Below are 21,220 nucleotides of genomic sequence, written 5' to 3'. Positions count from 1 at the left end.
ATTAATGAATCCAACGCTGATGATGCGTGTGTATGTTTGCTGAACGATCACCCATCGTGTGTGTCCTGTGTGTCTCTACTTGTAAACTGACGATATTAGTATGTACTTTGTCACACAAATTAAATTAATTAAGCCATGTAAAGCACCTAATGCCTGGCACATAGTAAATGCTCAGTAAGTGTTGGCTGCTAAGATTACCGTGACTGGAAACCACAGGCCTGCCCACGTGTATGAGGCATTTGGGTGAACACAGCGGTTTGCAGCTGGCCCCTCCCAGGGAGTAGGCCCCTTAGAGGTGACCAGGTGGACTAATGTCCAGTTCATTTCCCAGGGACTCCCGCATTCCTGAAATGTATGGAAATACTGAGCACCTTCTAGGTTTGTGCTGGGCATCATGCTAGCAGAGAACTAGAAAGACACCTGAATTCATGAAGCTGGCATTCTGGTAGGTGAAACAGACCACAAACCAAGTGAATGAAGAAGATAGTTACAGAAAGTGGTAAGTTCTGTGGAAGACACAGATGAGGTTAAGTGACACAGTACATCAGGCAGATGGGTGTGGGGCTGCTTCAGTATTGTGGTCAGGGCTGATGGGGAGGTGACATACCTGTGAAGGAGCTGGGCAGAGCGTTCCAGGCAAAGGGACCTGCAAGGCCAAGGCCAGAGGTGGGGAAAAGCTTGTCTAGTTCAAGGAACAGAAAGGCAGCCAGGGTGAGCAGTGCCTAAGCAGAGGGGGGAATGACGGAGGAGAGGTCGGCATAGGCAGGGGCAGGGTGAGAAGTTGGGGCTCTCTTCCAGAGGAAGCCATGGAGGTTGTTTAGCAGGGAGTGACATGCTCTGATTTGTTTTCTGATTGGTATTTTTAACGCCCCCCTGGCAGCTGTATGAGTTGACTGTTGGGGAACCAGGAGAGCAGACAGAAGCCTCTGAAGCTGTGCAAGGAAGTAGGAGTAATAGGGGCTTGCACGCTGGAGAGGTCGGGGGCGGGGTCTGATCCAAGATACAGCTTAGAGACAGAAAGGCCAAATTTTGCTAATGAACTGGACAAGGGAAGGATGGAAGAGGAATTCGGGAAGAGAGAAAGGGCCAGGGAAGCCCAGTTTGTAGAGCCGTGTCCTGGGTCTTGAGAGCCCTCTTGTTCTCTCTGGCCCTGCCCCTGCCCCACACAGGCCACCTCGAGCCATCCGCTCCCCGGCACACAGACCGCTGCCCTAAAGCGGGGGCAGTCCAGGCTTGCTCCTTCCATCCCTCAGTGAGAAAAGGTGTCCCTTGCCTTCCTCCAGAGTCAACACCTGCCAAGGCCCGAGCTTGGACTCCGGACCCCATTCTAAACTCCCGGCCCTTCTTTAGATCACAACCTGCACAACCGTACAGCTCCCCTCTCCCCAGCCTGAACCCCTGGCCGGACCTGAACATCCTAGGAGCTCTGAGACCTACAGGCGCGGGGCTTGGAGGGACAACCGGCCTGAACCCACTCGGGCTGGGAGCGGGAAGGGAGGACTTGGCCTTTCCTAAGGGAATCTCCCAGCCCCGCTCCCCGGGGGAAGGAAGTCCCCTCCCGGACCTGCGCCCCTCACCCCGCTCGCGGCCCAGTCGAGTCCAGGCCGCAGAGGCCGCCGCCCCTCCCGCCCGCGAAAGCTTGCGAGGCCGATCTTCCGGCCTCAGGCTAAGGGCGGGGGAGGGTCCGAGCGGTAATTGCTGCCATCTGCTCCCTCCTCCCCTCCCCCTCCCCCAAGCCTGGGGGAGGGGCTGGGGCGTACCGAACGCCCCCCCTCTTACGCGCACCCCCGCCTCGGGAGGGGAGGGCGGGAGCTCCGGGGTGACCCGCGAACCCACCTTGGGGCGAATGCTGGGGGGTACCGAGAGCGCCCCGACCCGCCTCTCTGGCTGGGGACGGGGATTCGCCTCCTGGAGTCACACAGCTTTACAAGACACAGAATCCCAGCGTTCAGGTTCTGCTCCCGGTGGCGTCGAGAATTCTGAAGCATCCTGGGGGTTGTCCCTCCTCAACTCGCTGACGCACGCATTGGTCCGTGGTTAAGTCTTGCTTTGGGATATTAACGCATCAATCTCTGAACAGGATGGCTGTGACTGGTGTGGGTGGGAGGGGAGGGTGAGGAACCCAGGGGAGGGCCTGGAACCCCCTGGAAGAGGCAGGGTGGAGGAGACAGAACTTGGCTCTCAGACACCTCCCTCGGGCTGGGCTGAAATTCTCGTCCAGTTACTCCTCAAGGGTGGGGCATCTTGAATACGTTCCTTCCCCGCTGTTTCCTCCTCTGTAAAATGGGGATACCCCAGTATCTACCTCTTGGGTGATTCCACAGAGGGCTAGTTGCTAGCCTTGGGGAGACCAGGAGCATCAGGCCCGCCCCTGGTCTTGGGGAACCCCCGGGGCAGGGGGAGTGATGACAGGGGTTGCCTGGGTCCTGTGGAAGGTGCTGTGACAGCTGGGGACCCTGAGGAAGCAAAGACTCCGCTGGGGAAGAGGGGGTGGGCTAGGGACAGGAGGCCAGGGAACAGATGATGCGAGCAGCCTCACTGGTTTCAAGCCCATCTCCTGGGGTCTCTGCCACATCAGCTTCAAGTGGTGAGGGACATTGTCGTCTCCATCCCTGTACTGATGGCAGCTCTGGGGGCATTGGGAGTGCTCACAGGGCAGAGTACCCCACTGCCCTGGCACAAGGAAGCACTGCCCAAATGCTTACACATCTTCACACACCCCTCAGGGGTCTAAACAATCCCCCAGGAGCAGAAGCACAGGTGATCCGGAGTGAGATTAGGCTCCCATATAGATCAAGCCCTCACCCACCTTCTCATGTCAAGGCCCCTGGGTGACACAGGTGTCCTTCCTGCCGAGGACCGAGGACCTCACCTTGCAGCACAGAACGCCTGCTACCTCCCCTCCTGCAACCTTGCCAACTCCAACAAACCTGTGTTTGCCACTGAGGCCAGCTCCAGAGGGGCGAAGCTACAACCCCTCCCCCCAACCATCCCCATCACCCACCTGATGGCCTGATTCCTCAACACAGGTGAGCCCTGGGGATGCTCAGCAGGCCTGCTCCCAGCCCTGGAGGGGCTGTCACTATAGGGTGGGGATGCAGTGTGAGATGTTCTGGAATCCTAGGGACCACTGGACAACCTGAAGGTATTGCCTGCCGGAGGCGTCAGGAGGCTTCTGGGTTTGGGCTGAAAGAAGAAATAGAAGTTCATGGGGCAGGAAGAACAGCACGTATGTTCAATATCCTGTGATAAACCATAATGGAAAAGAATATTTAAAAAGAATGTAGGGGACTTCCCCAGTGGTCCAGTGGTTAAGAATCCGCCTGCCAATGCACGGGACATGGGCTTGATCCCTGGTCCGGGAAGATCCCACATGCCTCGGGGCAGCTAAGCCCATGTAGGACAACTACTGAGCCTGCGCTCTAGAGCCCCTGAGCCACAACTGCTGAAGCCGGCGCGCCTAGGGCCCATGCTCTGCAACAATGAGAAGCTCGCGCGCCGCAATGAAGAGTAGCCCCTGCTCACTGCAACTAGAGAAAGCCCATGCACAGCAACGAAGACCCAGCACACCCCCCCCCCCCAAAAAAAAAATGTAGGGACTTCCCTGGTGGTTAAGACTCCGAGTTTCCACCGCAGGGGGCGCAGGTTCCATCCCTAGTCTGGGAACTAAGGTCCCACATTCCGTAGGCCAAAAAATAAATTGAAGAAAAAAAAAAAGAATGTCTATATGTGTATAACTGAGTCACTTTGCTGTACAGCAGAGATGGGCACAACATTGTAAATCAACTATACTTCAAAAAAAATGTTAAAAATTAAAAAAAAAAAGAACAGCATGTGCAAAGACTCGGGACTGTGAAGGTAGTGATGTGTCTGGAGCAGGAGTGTTGGAGGGGAGGAGCTGACTGGGATAAGGAGCAGAGAGGTGTGTGAAGGAGGCTGAAGAGACACATACCTTAGACTTGGGTTTGTTGTAGCAAATTGAAGTGTCAGCACCGGGAGGGACAGAAAGGAGCATAAGATGCTGGAAGGAGTGAAACTGACAGGAAGTAAGATAAAAAGGTCAGTGCCAGCCCAGTGATTAAAAAGGCCATTCACTCATCTGGGCCTCAGACCTGGGAGGCAATAGGGACTGGTGGGGACTGTGGTGCTCACGTCAGCCCCAGGGATCCCTTCTGGAAGACCAGTTGCTACTCAGCTCCGGCCAGTTGTTGCCATGGCAGCCTGTGAGCTTAGTATTGTCAGCTATTTTCAAGAAAAATTACAAGTGTAGATTTTTATGTGTTGCCTCCTGGTTTTTAAATGTTGACAACTATTTTTTAAATCTTTAAAATGGTGTGTGTGTCTAAAACACACATAGCACAGATATATCTGAGGATGCAAACATACTGGAAGGCTGTTGGAAGTTTTGTAAGAGGGAAATGATCTGAATAACAGGCCTGGGTTTTAGAACGCCCACTCAGGGGCATTATGGAGGAAAGGCCTGGTCAGTGAGGTCAGTTGCAAGCGTCAGGACCAGAGGGGCTGAGGCCTGAACAAAAGCAGCTAACCTGGAGAGGAGGGAAGGCCCCAGGCACAGTGTAGGGGTCTTCAGGGATTAGCCTTCCCTGGGGGGTTATAAGTCGCCTATCCCTTTGTCCCCTTTGACACTGCAAAACATCATCTAGCGGGCAGGGAGGCCTATTTGGAGTGGGATGCCCCAGAAAATCCCCAAGGTTGCACTTTAGCAGGCCACCTGGAAGAACTGGGTAAGATATTCCAAACAGCCCCAAGAGGGAGGGGCTGTGTTGGGGGAGGGGCTCAGGAATCCGCCTGGCCTTCAGGAAGACCCCAGCCAGCCCTAATGGGAACCACACGTGGGGTGAGCTGGAATCCTGGATTGCCTGTGACGTCTGGCTTTGGAATCAGACACTTGGCTCAGGTCACTCCTGACCTGCTGAAGTCTGAGGCCTCTCAGCCCCAGCTCCCTTCGTAATCGCTGCCAGACATATTCTGCCCTGCACCCAGCTCTGGGGCCTGCCTGGGTCCTGGAGAGGAGGTGCTTCTCACCCCCATTTCCTGCTAGGAGAGCACCTAAGTTCTGGGGGACTGGGGGTTCTCAGACCAGAATCCTAGGCTTCCTGCTGGGCCAAGGGTTGATGATCTCAGAGTAGCAGAACAAGAAGTCCTTTCCAGTGTCCCCCCAAACAGCGTGCCCTGAACTTCACATGCCTCCTGGTGCCCTGAGCTGCTTCTGGCCTTGTAGTAACTGGTGCCCTCGGCCTCCATCCCTCCCCTGTAGCATCTATGAGGCGCTCTGTGGCTCTGGCAGTCACAGCCTCTGCCATGCCCCACAGGGTTAATTTCCTGCAGGACCTCAGGCACCAGGAGCAGGGAGCAGTCCAAAGGGCAGGGGAAGAGCCTTGTGAACAGGTGGTTTGCTCCTGAGGATTCTCTGTAAAACCGGGGAAGGGAACAGGTTTCTCCTAGCATATGTCCTGGTGCTCTCTCTTCCCCCTAACTCAAGCACCTCCAGGCCCAGGAACTGGAGCTGTGTCACATGATATTTCAATACAACATGGAGGGTCTAGGAAAATTCCCAGTCCTTATTTGAGTGGCTCACTCCAGCCTTTGGGCCATGGCTGTCATCACACCTGCTAAACCCTCTTTGTAACCCTCCAACTATAGTGTGTATGTGTGGGTGGGTGAGTGGGGATGCACTTCCTGCTCGGTCCAGGACCCTCCCCATGACCCCCTACAGGCCCTCAGCCCCAGCCCCCTCCTCCTGGGTACCCTCCTTGAGAACTTCCAGGCAGCCTGCTCAGCATCAGGCCAGGGGCCCAGGCGCTCGGACAGGCTGCATTCCTGGGGGAAGGGGAGAGGAGAGGAGGACTGCACAGAGCCCCCTCCTCCCTTCCGGCACAGACCAGGCTGCCCAGCCTGGAGCTCTCTCCAGCCTGCTGAAGATGGCCAGAGTAGCGCCAGCAAAGCCCCTGGCAAAGGCAGCAGGACCAGGCACGTAGGGGCCCCTACTGGTCTCTGCTAAGGATGAAGTCATCTGTACCTTGGAGCTATTCTACTCCTGTGGGGACCTAAGGTTCCAGCATTAATAATGACCCACAGTGGGCACTGACTGGGTGAGAGGTCCATGGGGTGAGGTGCCCAGGCATGGAGGGGATGCAAGGCAGAGGAACAGGGCAGCCCCTCGGCATAACTTAACACCACACTCCTGCAGGGCAGCTCAATCTCCCAGGAGTCTCTAGAGAGGGCTTAGGGACTTCCAGAGAGAAATCAGGTCCAGCAGGATGGAAATCAGGCAGCAGTTGTGGGATATGAGAGAGTACTGGGGAGGAACAGGGAGCCTCCTCCGGAGCTGGTAGATTCGGATAGTCCCTCCAACCCAATCCATCCCCATCCCCCAGCCTGGTTTCGGGAAGCTCTCCTGATGAATATTTAATAGCTCAGCGCTGGGCCTGATTGAATTTTAATGCTGGCGACCCGAGCCCGGAGCCAGTCCAGGCAATTAGTCAGGAGCCATTAACGCTGACGGAGCTGATTTATGGGCGGGACCGACCTGTGGGGGGCGGGGGGTGGGGGTGGGGTGGGGTGGAGTGCTGGAGCCCAAGCTGCCGGGAGGCCCGGGATTGGGCAGACAAAGTCTCCGGCGTCAGCCAATCCCTACAGCTCTCTTGGCTTGCTTTGCATCTCATTTGCATAGCACTCCCAGTCGGCAAACCTGGGCGATGGGGAAACCCAAGGGTAGGGGCGACTGGCTGAGAGTGGGACCCAGGCTTGGCCCTCATCCTGAGACCTGACTAGCATTTATGGCGAGGGAAATGTCTCTGTTTTGCACGTGGGATTCCATTGGACAGTCCCATTGTTCAAAGGACCTGCCCCCAAATCTTGGTAGGGCCCGGTTCTGGGGGAAAATTCCAAAGGAGGAGGAGGGGAGCAGAGAGGAGGGCGGACCTGGGAACTCTGGGCAAAGATGCTGGGTCTCAGGACCTAACAAAGGACTCTGGGTTAAAACAGACAGGAGCCTTAAGGAGCCCTTACTGTGTTCCAGGCTCTGTGACTCCATGGGTTCCACGGCTCTGCCACCTCCCTGATCCGCTTCCCCTACCGGTTCCCAGTCCCTACTTCGCCTCTCAGATGGAGGTTCTGCACTGATGGGGATGAGGGTTGTGGGTTTTCATGGTGCTGAATTATGCCTCCGAGGCCTGGGAATGAATCCAAGGGGCTCTTGGAGGAGATGGCCCTCCTCCCCTCCCTACTCCTCATCCCCCTGACCTGTGTGAATGAGCTGGGACTCAGCCTGGAGTGCTCTATTGAACTATGCCCGACCCCTTAAATCGTAGGTCAAGGATTTAGCTGGCCTGTCTGCTGCCACTCTGGCAGGTGGCCTCCTCCTTACCAGCCCCCCACCCCTGTCTGAGCTTTCAACCACTGGAGATGTGGTGGAGAGCCAGCGTCCTTCCCCATGGGTCCAGGCCTTATCTAAGCTGGAGTGGTCTTTACCGAGGGAGGGGCAATGGAAGGGAGTGGCTAGAACTCTGGGCTGAGAAGCCAGTCCCTACAGGGAGGCTTGTGGAGGGGTTGGCAGGGAAGGGGGAGGCATTAGTCAAGGAAGGCTTCCTGGAAGAGGGAGGGCAGAGTAGAGCCTGGAAGGAAGGGAGGAACGGGTAAAAGAAAAAGAAAAGGAGAGGAAATCTTCTGCAAGGGAACACCCTGTTTGAATCAGGAGAAGGTGAAGTGTAAGCTCAAAACTCTCCATCCCTTTCAGCAGTAACTCAGTGTGAGGCTGCCTGCCAAGGCAGATGAGGCAGGGTGTGAAGGGATGATGAAAATTAGTGTCGCTATTTAATGAGCACCTACTGTGTGCTAGGCACTATGCTGAGCACTTTAAATATACTGTTTCATCTAATCTTTAGAGCAACCTAATGAGGTAGTATTCTAAGAATTCCCATTTTACGGATGAGGACACTGAGGCTCTGAGAGAAGCGGTAACTTGTCCAAGATCACATAGCTACTTGGTGGCAGAGCCCTTGCTCTTGTCCACCCCTTCATACTGCTCACAGTCATCTCAAATTCAACTTATACTCTTCTTTTTAATTTCCAAATCTCCTCCTCCTCCCATGTTTCTTATCTCCCTTTACCAGCATCTACCTAGTGATAAAAACAGATACTGCAGGTAATCTTTGCCAAAATCCTGAGAAACAATCCCACTTACATTGTCACCCAAGCCTGAGACCTTGGTGTCATCAATCATTTACAGTTCCAGGATCTGCTCCCTAAAGATTTCTGAATTCTATTCCCACCTCTCCCGCTTGGTTCAGGCCCAGGTAATCCTCACGAGGGCCAGGTGAGGTAAGACAAGAGCCTTATGGAGCCTTTACTATGTGCCAGGCACTGTGCTAAGAGCTTTCCTGCATTTTCTCTTAACTAATCCTCACCAGAAGTCTGAGAGTAGGTCCTTTGATTGCTAGGTCACTATGTTACAAATGGGGTGGAGAAGGTCAGGAAAACGGCGGGAAGAAACCCCCAGTTGTCCTGGGCTCACTATGATGGTGGGGTGGGAAGCAGACCCCACCAGATCAGATGGAGCCCCCAAGTCTCTTGCCCTTTTCAGCTGTTCCTTGAAGCCTACAGTTTCCCAGGCTGGATCTGTGTCCTGATCTCTGGGTGCCTCTCCCCACTTTGACAAGAGGAATTGGGTTTCAAGTTAACAGAAGACCCAACTTAAAAATGCCCTAAACAGCAAGGATGTTTATTTATTATGGTTGCAAAACAAGACATAATAGGTGGGACTGTTGGTTAATTCAGTGACTCAACAGTGTTGTCAAGGACCAAGGAAGGACCCAGTGTTCCTTCCTTCCTTCCTTGTTTGTTTCTTTTTTCTTTATTTCTTTTGTCAACTTTACTGAAATATAATTTACATGCAGTAGAATGCACAGATTTTAAAAGTACAGTTTGATGAGTTTTGACAAATGTATACCTAGTAGCCACCATTCCAATCAAGATGTGGAACATTGACATCATGCCAGAAAGTCCTCTTGTGACCACATGTGGTCAGTCCCTCCCTCACCCCCACTGGTAACCACTGATCTGATTTCTACCCCCATAGGTCAGTCTTGCATGTTCTAGACCTTTCTATGAATGGAATCATATTATATATACTCTTTTGTGCCTGACCCTTTTGCTTCAGTGTTTTTGAGATTCATCCAAATAGTTGCATGTATCAGTAGTTCATTTTTATTACTGAGTAGGATTCCATTTTATGAATATTCCACCGTCTTGCATTCTCTTTTTTCTGCCATCTGTATCGTGTTGGTTTTTGTCCTTGTACCCTAACTTCTCTTAAAGTCACAAGATGGCTCTGCAGTTCCAGATATCACATGCAGACAACAACATTCAGAAGCTAAGAAAAGGTGTTTCTCCTTTGGCCTCTGAGAAGTCTTTCCAGAAGTCTCCCAAAGAACATCCCTTCATGTGTCATAGGCCAAAATCATATTACACGTCCAATCTTAAACCAAACACTAGTAGAGAGAATGGAATTCCCACAGACTAATCCAGATTCACCCCTGGGACTGGGGAGGGGCTCAGCCTCTCCTGAAGAACTGGCAGTCTGGTCCCTGAACAAAATCAAGGTTCTGTTAGCAAGAAAGGTGGGGAGGGGCAATGATTGTTGGTCAATAACCAGTAGTGACTGCTTTATCTGCTTCTTCAATGTTAACAGTTCAGGTTTTCCATTTGCAGCAACATGGGTGGACCTAAAGATTGTCAGACTGAGTGAAGTTAAGTCAGACAAAGACAAATATTATATGATATCGCTTATACATGGAATCTCAAAAAGGGGTACAAATGAACTTATCTACAAAACAGAAATAGAGTTACAGATGTAGAAAACAAACTTATGGTTACCAGGGGGGAAGTGGGGGGAGGGATAAATTAGGAGACTGAAATTGACATATACACACTACTATATAAAAAATAGATAACGAATAAGGACCTACTGTATAGCACAGGGACTCTACTCAGTACTCTGTAATGGCCTATATGGGAAAAGAATCTAAGAAAGAGTGGATATATGTAGATGTATAACTGATTTATTTTGCTGTACACCTGAAACTAACACAACATTATAAATCAACTATACTCCAATAAAATTTTTTTTTAAAATGCATCCAAGTTGCATGTATCAATTGTTTGCTTTTATTGCTGAGTATTGTTCCATGGAATGGATGTACTACAGCCTGTTTAACCATTAACCTTTGAGGAACATCTGGGTCTTTTCCAGTTTTGGGTTATTACAAATAAAAAGCTGCCATAAATATTCATGTAAAAAATAAAAAAAATTTTGTGTGACCATTAAGTCTTCTTTTTCTGGAATAAATGTCCATGAATGAAAACAAAACAAAACAATTCGGGTTTTGTTCAGGGATCCACCTCTCAAGGAATGTAACCCGTGTCCACCCAGGAGTAAATCTTGATGCATCTGCATCAATCCTAGTAATCCTGCCCCCTGACCAGGGCTTGGTTTAAGCATGAGGACTGTGGACGACACAGATTGCAGCACCTAACATCCATTCTCCTGTCTTCTTCCTTAATAATAAAGAGTCACATTTTATTTAGGGTGACACAATGCTCTGCTGAAAAATGTTTCTAGATTTTTTTGCAGCTAGATACGGCCATCTGACCAATAAGATGTAAATAGAAATGCTCGTGGAACATCTGAGAAGGTTGCTGACTCTGCTGAGGAACAAACATTGGCCCTTTGTTTTGCTACTTCTGGTCTACAACGTGGATCTGATGGCTGGAATTCCAGCAGCTATTTTGGAACATGAGGTGAATTTGAGAATGAAATCACGTAAGCTAGGTGGTGGGTCTCCAATAATACCGAAACTATGGAGCCGGCACGCCAGCACCACCTATTTTCAGATTTCTTTTATGTAAGAAAGAATAAACTTCAGTCTTGTTTAAATCACTCTGAGTTTTGCCAACATATGCAACTGACAAACACAGGCAGTAACAATTTCCCGTCAATGAGGCAAGAGGGAAAATCTTCTGGATGTCTCTGGGAAAGGTTTCTTTGTTCTCAAAAGGAGGCACTTGAGGGGAACAGTTGGGCCCACATGGGATGATTAGAATTGCAGTCAGGCATTTTGTGATTTGAGGGGAAACATCCAGGGACACAGCAGATATGCTGAGGGTGTTAGATGTGAAGATGGAAGGAACCTGGGTCCCTGAAGAAGGTGTTGAGTCTCTGAGTTAACTCTGGAGCCACCATTTCTCATTCTTATGTAAAATATTGTATTTGATGAATTCTGAAATGCACATTTGGTCACATGATAATATTTCTGAAATCAGTAAACATCTTACCATCAACAGCACCTTAACCTGCTGTCAGCCAGACAGAAGATGTGCTTAGCTGTCCTTGCTGCACATGTACACATTTTGGTGGCTTTCCTGGTGTCATGACAGGACAACTGCAACCCCATGATGTTTCACTCCACAAACCATGTAAGGACTCTTTGAGTCCTGACTGATATCTAGAAATTTTTATCGACTATCTGACAAGATCATCTGCCAGCATCGAAACTTCCAGAATGGATGTCAGTGGCTTAGAGGGAAACCCCAAGGGTAATAGTGGATGTGGTTGGCAACCTGCAAAATGGTCCTCAATGGTCCTCACCTTCTGCTAGTCACACCCTATGTAGCCCCTTCCCACATCGTTCTGGGCTGGTCTTTGTGACCAGTAGCATAGGGAAGAAATCATGATACTATGTGACTTCCAATATTAGGTTATAAAAAGACTGTGGCTTCTGTCTTGAATGATTGTGCTCTCTCTTGGATTGTTTATTGAGGAAGCCAGCTGCCATGTCATGAAGACAGTCAGGCGGCCTATGGAGAGGCCCACGTGGTGAAGAACTGAGGTATCAGCCAACAGTCACCTAAGAACTGAGGTCTGCCAACACCCACGTGCCTGAGCTGGGAAGTGGAATCTGCTGCCCACAGCTTGAGTGCTAGCTCATGGGAGACCCTGACCCAGAAACACCAGCTAAACCGCTCCCAGATTCCAGATCCATAGAAACTATAACATAATAAATGTTTGTTGCTTTAAGCTTCTAAGATTTGGGGTAATTTTTTATAGAGCAACAGATAATTCATTCAGTAGAGCAGTCTTTTAAGAAATGCTTTCTCACCAACCCTTAAATCGGCCCCGATGATGAGTCCATATAGAAAAACATTGACATCTCAAAGCTGAAAAGTGATTCCAAGAATCAGACTCTGAATATGATAAATTTAAAGAAATTCTTAAGCAATTTATTTTACCCATGTTTTCCTTGTTATATAGGTGCAAGAGTAATTTATGTTAAAAAGTATATTTCAGGGACTTCCCTGGTGGCACAGTGGTTAAGAGTCCACCTGCCAATGCAGGGGACATGGGTTCGAGCCCTGGTCCGGGAAGATCCCACGTGCTGCGGAGCAACTATGCCCACGCGTCACAACTACTGAAGACTGCATGCCTACAGCCCATGCTCCGCAATAAGAGAAGCCACCGCAATGAGAAGCCTGCGCAAGGCAACGAAGAGTAGCCCCCACTTGCTGCAACTAGAGAAAGACCACGTGTAGCATCAAAGACCCAATGCAGCCAAAAATAAATTAATTAATTTATTATTTTTTTAAATGTATATTTCAGACTTCCCTGGTGGTCCGGTGGGTAAAACTCCACGCTCCCTATGCAGGGGGTCCAGGTTTGATCCCTGGTTGGGGAACTAGATCCCGCATGCATGCCGCAACTAAGGAGTCCGCATGCCACAACTAAAGATCCCGCATGCAACTAAGACCCGGTGCAGCCAAAATAAATAAGTAAATGAATAATAAAATAAATAAATATTTTTAAAAATATATTTCCATCTAAGTCCAAAAGAACTCTTTTTTTCTTTTTAATTAATTAATTTATTTATTTTTGGCTGTGTTGGGTCTTCGTTTCTGTGCGAGGGCTTTCTCTAGTTGCGGCGAGCGGGGGCCACTCTTCATTGCGGTGCGCGGGCCTCTCACTGTCGTGGCCTCTCTTGTTGTGGGGCACAGGCTCCAGACACGCAGGCTCAGTAGTTGTGGCTCACGGGCTCAGTTGCTCCGCGGCATGTGGGATCTTCCCAGACCAGGGCTCGAACCCGTGTCTCCTGCATTGGCAGGCAGATTCTCAACCACTGCGCCACCAGGGAAGCCCCAGAACTCTTTTTAATAAACGTAACATAAAAATTCCAAGTGATAAGAAATCATTATGTCAGTTTAATTGGCAGTGCTTTTTCTTTCTAATGGTACGTAAAGTAACAGTGCTTCGTGTTTTTTTTGTTTTTTTTTTTTAACTTCATTTTCTTTATTTATTTTATTTTATTTTTTTGGCTGCGTTGGGTCCTTGTTGCTGCGCACAGGCTTTCTCTAGTTGCGGCGAGCGGGGGCTACGCTTCATTGTGGTGCGCAGGCTTCTCATTGCAGTGGCTTCTCTTGTTGCGGAGCACGGGCTCTAGGCGCGCAGGCTTCAGTAGTTGTGGCTCGCGGGCTCTAGAGCGCCGGCTCGGTAGTTGTGATGCACGGGCATCGTTGCTCCGCAGCATGTGGGATCTTCCTGGGCCGGGGCTCAAACCCGTGTCCCTTGCATTGGCAGGCAGGTTCTTAACCACTGCGCCACCAGGGAAGCCTAACAGTGCTTCTTAATATCAGTGGCATATAGGGCTTCCCTGGTGGCACAGTGGTTAAGAACCTGCCTGCCAATGCAAGGGACACGGGTTTGAGCCCCGGCCCAGGAAGATCCCACATGCCGCGGAGCAACTAAGCCCGTGCGCCACAACTACTGAGCCTAAGCTCTAGAGCCTGCGAGCCACAACTACTGAGCCCACGTGCCACAGCTACTGAAGCCTGCGTGCCTAGAGCCCATCCTCCACAACAAGAGAAGCCAATGCAATGAGAAGCCCGCACACAGCAAGGAAGAGTAGCCCCCGCTCACCACAACTAGAGAAAGCCCACGCACAGCAGCAAAGACCCAACACAGCCAAAAGTAAATAAATAAATAAATAAATAAATTTATTTTAAAAATAATCGGTGGCATCTAAATTGGATGAAACATGATCATACGTTTTCCTTATTGTATAAGCCATTGTGAGGCGAGTTTTCTGGTACTTGCAGCAGAGGATTTTTGTTTGTGTTTTTTTTTAAATCTTTATTGGAGTACAATTGTTTTACAATGGTGTGTTAGTTTCTGCTTTATAACAAAGTGAATCAGCTATATGTAAACATATATCCCCATATCCCCTCCCTCTTGCGTCTCCCTCCCACCCTCCCTATCCCATCCCTCCAGGTGGTCACAAAGCACTGAGCTGATCTCCCTGTGCTATGCAGCTGCTTCCCACTAGCTATCTATTTTACATTTGGTAGTGTATATATGTCCATGCCACTCTCTCACTTCGTCCCAGTTTACCCCTCCCCCTCCCCGTGTCCTCAAGTCCATTCTCTACGTCTGCGTCTTTATTCCTGTCCTGTCCCTAGGTTCTTCATAACCAATTTTTTTTTTTTTTTAGATTCCATATATGTGTTAGCATACGGTATTTGTTTTTCTCTTTCTGACTTACTTCACTCTGTATGACAGACTCTAGGTCCATCCACCTCACTACAAATAACTCAATTTCATTTCTTTTTATGACAGCAGAGGATTTTAATTCGGGAGTATTGGATAGGGTTGAGGAGGAGGTGTGTAAGGAGAAGCAGAGAACAAGTGTGTGAGGGAGAGTAGGAGGAGGTTGGGTAGGGGTCTGTGGCAAACAGCTCAAAAATATTTATGGGAAACCCATATTGCTCACTGTTCAAGTGTGTTAGTCCTAAGCCTCCGATGTGTTACTGAGGGCCTGGAATCCTGTCACCCATGGTGTGTAGCAATTGCTGGCTGCATTGGAAATGCTTGCAGTTCCCAAACAAAAATGGAGACATGTGACCTGACACAGGAGTTTTTCTGTATTTTAAATTTTACTTGCCCCCAAAAGGCTTTACAGTTTTACAGCTTTATGGCTTTATGGCTCATACAAGGGCAAGTGGAAACATGCCGGACAGAGGCTTCCCTGGGACATCCATTGCCCCTCATCTCCCAGAGGTGTGGCCAGTTGTTGGGAAAATGTCCAGGGGCCAAAATCTCAACTGGGCAAGAGAGGGGACTGGGGCTAGGGATCCAGTTAGCTGTAGAGGTAAGTGTGAATCACTATTCATAGATTTTGATGACTCAGCCATTTGTTTCATGAGCATCTTCTCATCCTTCCTCAGGAAAGCCCCGTGAGGGCTGGGCGTCTATCATCAATCCACTTTACAGATGGGGAAGCTGAGGCGGGAATGTTAAATTTACAGGGTAAAGGGCAAACCAAGAGTTGAACTCGGGCAGTCTGGCTCCAGAGCCTGTGCCTGTCTTAGCCACTACCTTATGGCATTTTAGATGCGTGGGGAATTTAGCAGTCGCTGAATCCAAGCCCCTGATTTTACAGTTGAGGAAGCAGGGATTTTACAGAGAGAGCAGGACTTGCCCAAGATCCACAGGGAAGGGGTGGCTGGGCGGGACTCGGACTGAGGCGTCCCGGCTTACAGTTGGTGAAACAAGGGGGCGGGGGAGGGGGGTGTAGGCACGAAGAAGCACTGCCCCTCCCCACCCCGTCCCCTGTGCAAAGCGCCCTTTCTTTCCATTTCGGGAACGGGTTCAACTTGGTGCGGGGGTGGCTGGGGGTGGCCTCGGGAAGCCACCCGGCCTCCTTCATTCTCGGGATTCCCTGAGGCAGCCATTGTCCCGGGAGGAATGTTCGGCCAGCAGCCCCGAGGGGGCGGAGCCTCTCTCCGTGCCCCAGACAAGCTTTGTGCTTTGTGCTCTCCACCCAGGGCCCCTCCTGGCCTTCACCAGCCGGGACTTCCGAGCATTTTTCAGGGCTTCCAGGCCAGGTCGCTTAAGGAGGAAGCTATTGGGAAAGGCGTGGGCCTTGGGAGATGCACTGGGCCCTGAAACGCCAGTCTGGGAGGGCTGCCTGGAGGAAATGTGAGGGCACCGCCCAGAGGCCTGGGGTAGTGGCTCCTCAAAGCTTAAAATATGCATTCCCAGCCTCTCATTACTAGGATTTTTATCTTAACCAGACATATGCACAAAGGTGGGTGTTACACGTCAGTTCATCAAGCTTTTATTTCTGGAAAGAAAAATCTACAGCAAAGGAAATTTGTTATTCTTGCATGTCCATATGATGGAATATTAAACTGTCATTAAAAGTTATGTGGTGTAGATAAACAACAAAGATTTACTGTATAACACAGGGAACTATATTCAATATCTTGTAATAAACTATAGAGCTTCCCTGGTGGCACAGTGGTTAAGAATCCGCCTGCCAACGCAGGGGACATGGGTTCAATCCCTGGTCCAGGAAGATTCCACATGCCATGGAGCAACTAAGCCCGAGCGCCACAACTACTGAGCCTGTGCTCTAGAGCCCACGCGCCACAACTACTGAAGCCCGCGCGCCCAGAGCCCATGCTCCGCAACAGGAGAAGCCACTGCAATGAGAAGCCCACGCACCGCAACGAAGAGTAGCGCGCGCTCGCTGCAGCTAAAGAAAGCCTACACGCAGCAACGAAGACCCAACACAGCCAAAAATAAATAATTAATTAATTATTAAAAAAAACTATAATGGAAAAGAATCAGAAAAAAAGGAATATATATATATATATGCATAACTGAATCACTTCGCTGTACAAGCAATATCGTAAATCAACCACACTTTAATAAAAAAAATTCTGTGGTTTAAGTATATTTATAGACAAGAAAAGATACTCAAAATACTTGCCTACTGAGAAAAGCAGATTACAAGATAGTGTGGCAATCTCTTACTATATCGACATCTAGAAAAATAACCTGTCTTACTCCAAAGTCTTACCAGTGGTTATCTCTGGGTAGTGGGATTAAGGGTGTTCGATTTTTAAAAATTTTTTTGTTTTGTGCTTCTCTATATTTTCTAATTTTTAAAGTTACTTTAAAAATGTGTTTTACTTATGTAACAAAAGTATTACGTGTGTGTGGATCCTAACTGCCCGCTGCTTGGGCTGGGTGTCCCCCACAGGAGAAGTTTCTCCAACTCTCAGATGGTAGGCAGGGACAGCTGTTCAGGCAACAGAAAAATGAGCGGTGACCATCAGACAGGCAATGTGCCTGAGCCCGGTAATAATAGCAACAACTCACTTAGCGTTTCACAAAGTGCTTCCACACACACAATCTTATTGAATTCCACCACAACCCTCTCAGGACACATCACTCACCTTTTCCAGGTGAGGAGCCAAGCTCCAGCAGCTAAGTGCTCCTCCGCTGCCCGCCTGGAGCGACAGCAGGCAAGTAGCTGGATTGAACCCAGGGTCTCCCATCTTCAACCACTGCACCCCACTGCCTCCCCACTCATGTCCATTGCAGCATCTTACATTATCCACCTGTCCCTCTCGTCCTCTGACTGTGAGCTTCTCTACGGAGCACTGGGGTCTTACTCAAGTCTGTATTCCCAGAACCTAGTATACATAGCATCAGTACATGCTATTGAACTAATGAATGAATGAACAAATATTCAAACCTGGACCCCTGGTGAAGCAGGTCTTGGTAGTTCCCAGACCTGTTCTTTGTAGGCTGTGTCCTTTTCTATTTGCTGCATTTTCTGTATTTATTTCCCTTTTGTTCTTTAATACTTGCAAAGTCTTTTGGAAAATGGCTGACAGCGAGAGTTGTGGGAACAGCTCTCTGTCTGGATCTGAACCAAAGCTTTAAAAAGGCTCCCAATACCCACTACACACCACACCAGTAACTGGAGGCAACCACCCTGGAGGCCAAGGGCACAGAGGAGAAGCTCTTCATCAGCTCTCCTCCCTGCCTGGGGGAAGGGTTTCTATCCAGGACCAATGCTTGGAAAGGATGGGGCTCCACATATTGAGTGCACACCCTTCCAGACCCCAGACCCAGAGAGGTGGAGGTTCAAGAGTGGGCTGTGGTAACAGAGGCTGGGCCAATCAGGGAAGGCTTCCTGGAGGAGAGACCTGGGAGGCTGGTTTAAGAAGGGGAGGAGGCCAGGCCAGAGGGGAGAAAAGCAGGGAACATGCCTGGGCAGTTGGGCGCTGGATGATTTAAGTACAACCAGATGTGCTGGGAATCTCCTGTCAGGCCCAGCCCCAGTGAGGGCAGTGGGGGTGGGGAAATCTCTGAGCCACTTGGATTTTCAGTTCCTCGTTCTTCCTTGGGTTGTAAGCTTTAGGGAGGGGAGAAGCTCAATGGGGTTCCAGAGGAGCTGGCATGTGAGCGAGTAAGCCAGGCAGGCTCGAGTGGAGTCTTCCGCCTTTGGATAGGGTGTAGGATGGGAAGGGCTCTTCTAGGAAGCAGGGTATTGGGCTCAACCCCTGGAACCTAGAAAAAAGGATTAGGAGAGCTCTGGAGTAGGATCTACCAGCTCTGCTGGGGGTAGGGGATAGCTAGGGAAGCATTACAGAAGAGGACATATCTGAGTTGGGGTTCTGAAGGATAAATGATACTCCAGGGAGAGAGACTCTGCGGTATTAAAATGGTGTGGGTGCTTAGTGAGAGGTTCTGTGGTGCTGTATTATAAAGGCGCGTGGTGGGATGACAGTTCAGTTTGGGGTGCTGGCCCAAAGGCTGTGATGCAGGATGGGGGTGGGATGGGTGTGCTTCTGCTCACAGACCAAATGGCAGAGCCAGAGAAGGTATGAGGATTTTGGAAGTGGGTCCCAGGGTCCCCAAGTGTTGGGCCCCTGGGGGAAAGGAGGGGACTGATAGCCAGCCCCAGCACCTCCTCCCAAGTCTTAGGTTGTCTGGCACAGAGCTGTGTCTGCCCAGAGGGAGGGATGCTTTTTCTCATTCTCACGGAGGCTCTTACTTGCCCCTGGCCGGCTGTGGGGTGGGGATTGGACCCAGACACAGCCTGTAGCTCACTGGGAAGGCAAAGCTGGTATAAGCACACAAACAGAGAGTGAGGGCATGAACAGGGTTGGGGAGGCACTGGGAACTGGGCCTTGAAGTCCAAACAGCCAGAAAGAGAAGGGTTAGGGCTTCCACTTGTGGGGGGAGCAGCCTGAGCCCAGGGTGAGTGGGAGGTGTGGCAGCCAGCTGGGTGTGGTGTGCTCTGGGCACGCACCCCAGTCGCCCAGCCTGGACACATTTCCTTCCTTTCCTGCTTCTTAATGACTCCTGAGTGGCTGATCCAGAGGACTACAAAGAGAGGTCTCCCCACCCTTTCCTCTTCCTCCCTTCCATTTCTTTCTCCCTTCCTCCCCCCACCCCCATCCTTCCCCAAGGCCCTTTTCTTTCCTTCCTCCTCACCCCACCTGCTCCTCCCTCCCTCCCTCTCTGGCTTCCACATCTTCCCTAACTCTCCTCTCTCCCTTCAAAACCCGTAACGCTGATTCTCCCTGGGCCAGCTGGGTTATTTTCCTTGATGTTTTCGGAAAGGCCTTGTTGCAAATCTCTGGACCAGGAAGGTCACACACACACCCCTGCACGCATACCCATGCCCCCCTCCTCACCCCCCATGCTCGGGCACTCAGCAGCACACCCAAGCACAGCACCTGCCTCCACCTTGGATGTGATACAAGCAAAAGGGCTGGGAAAGAATGGAGGGCCCTCAGCAGAAGCTGAGCAGAGCATTACCGCCATCACTACCACTATTATTATCCAATCCATTGCCAGGCACTTGACCTAGGCCGGGATGATCATAAGACCTGCCAGAACCCTGTCCTCAGCAGGGGGCTCTTAGGGCACAGATCTGTTGACTGGGGACAGCCAGGAGAGGGGTCAGCAGGGAGTCCTCAGAGAACAGACCCCCAAGGCCCCGCCCAGGAGGGCAGACACGATGAAGGGCCATTTGCCAGGATTGAGTATTTGTCAGCCCAGGAGGCTGGATGATGTATTAACAGGACTTTAATGAGCCTGGGATGGGGAGCCACACTTCATTGCCTGAGCCTGGTGGGCAGAGGGGTGAAGAGACCAACCTCACCCCCATCTGCTAAATAAACACTTTAAGTCAACCTATGCCTCTTTGCCCATCAGAAACAATTCAGCACCCCCGAGATGCAGCACCTTCCCACGTGAAGTCCAGCAAAGGCCTCTCAGCATGCTGACCTGCCTTACTGTCTTACTGGAAAGGCCTTCCTGAGGTCTAACCTTGTCTTTCATACTGGAGGGACCTGGGGGGTGAAGGAGAACCTGATCCCTGCTCCAGGGGAGCACCTTATCAACTCCTTTCTCCACCCTCACCCCTGTCATCCACCCCACCCTGGAGCCTGGGGGAGCATGGCCCCCAGTGACACCTAGCCACAATGCCCTGGCAATGCTGGGCTTGGCCTCCAGGCACTAGTCCTGCTGGTTGGGGTCACTCAGTTCATGCGGACATTGGCCTCTCCCTTAGCTCCTACCCCTGACCCTTGAGGAGCCTGACAGATAGGGTAGAAAGAGTACAGTGGATTCTAGATCCAGCTTTGCTGTGTGACCCCAAGCGCGTCTCTTCTCTCTGGTCCTCAGATCCCCCATCAGTAAAGAAATACTCAACAAATTCCTTCCCCCTCTGTTGTCCCGGGATTGCCCCTTCAGCTAGGGGTTCAGCTCTCCTAGGGTGGCAGCTGTGGCTCCCTTTATCCTGCCTTTCTGATTTTGAAGCCACGGGTTGCCCTACCATTCTGACCCTGTGCCAGGGTGTGGTCCTAGGGGTGTGGCATAGAGAGGAAGAGAGGGTTCTGGGGTTGGAGAAGATCCTGACCTTGGTGAATTCCAGGACCTGCCTGGGTGCTAGTCTTGCTTCCATATGTGGGTTGGGAAAAATATGGGAGCCTCCCCCTTTCCCTGAGTGGCACCTATAGGGGTGCCCTGGGAGATCAGAACGCAGAGCTTCCAGAGGGGACCAGTGAGACCCCAGAGACTCCAGAGGAACCATCACTAGGAGAAGGGAAGGGGAGAGTTTAGAATTCTGCAAAACACTGAGGACAGAGCACTACCGGGCAGTTGGGGGTGAGAGCACAAGGGCAACCTTGTCCAACTAGTACTCAGAGAGTCTGAGCAGCACCCAAAAGAAAAAAATCAAAAACCACACCTCAGAAGAGAGGACCCTCAGACACTACCCTTGCATGGGAACACAGAAGGCCTTGGGACCCTCTGGGTGCTCAACATCTCCTCTGGGAAATGTAT

The 21,220-nt window shown here is 50.7% G+C and overlaps 1 pseudogene; it reads right to left on the bottom strand.

Annotated features, from left to right (window-relative positions):
* LOC118902769 overlaps positions 1–19,696 on the bottom strand; it is a 31,170-nt pseudogene extending 11,474 nt beyond the window's left edge.
* Positions 19,697–21,220: the final 1,524 nt, after the last annotated feature.

This window comes from Balaenoptera musculus, chromosome 10 (assembly GCF_009873245.2).
Source record: "Balaenoptera musculus isolate JJ_BM4_2016_0621 chromosome 10, mBalMus1.pri.v3, whole genome shotgun sequence".
Taxonomy (NCBI): domain Eukaryota; kingdom Metazoa; phylum Chordata; class Mammalia; order Artiodactyla; family Balaenopteridae; genus Balaenoptera; species Balaenoptera musculus.
Note: the sequence above shows the minus strand (reverse complement) of the source record. Positions and strands in the feature narration are given on the sequence as shown.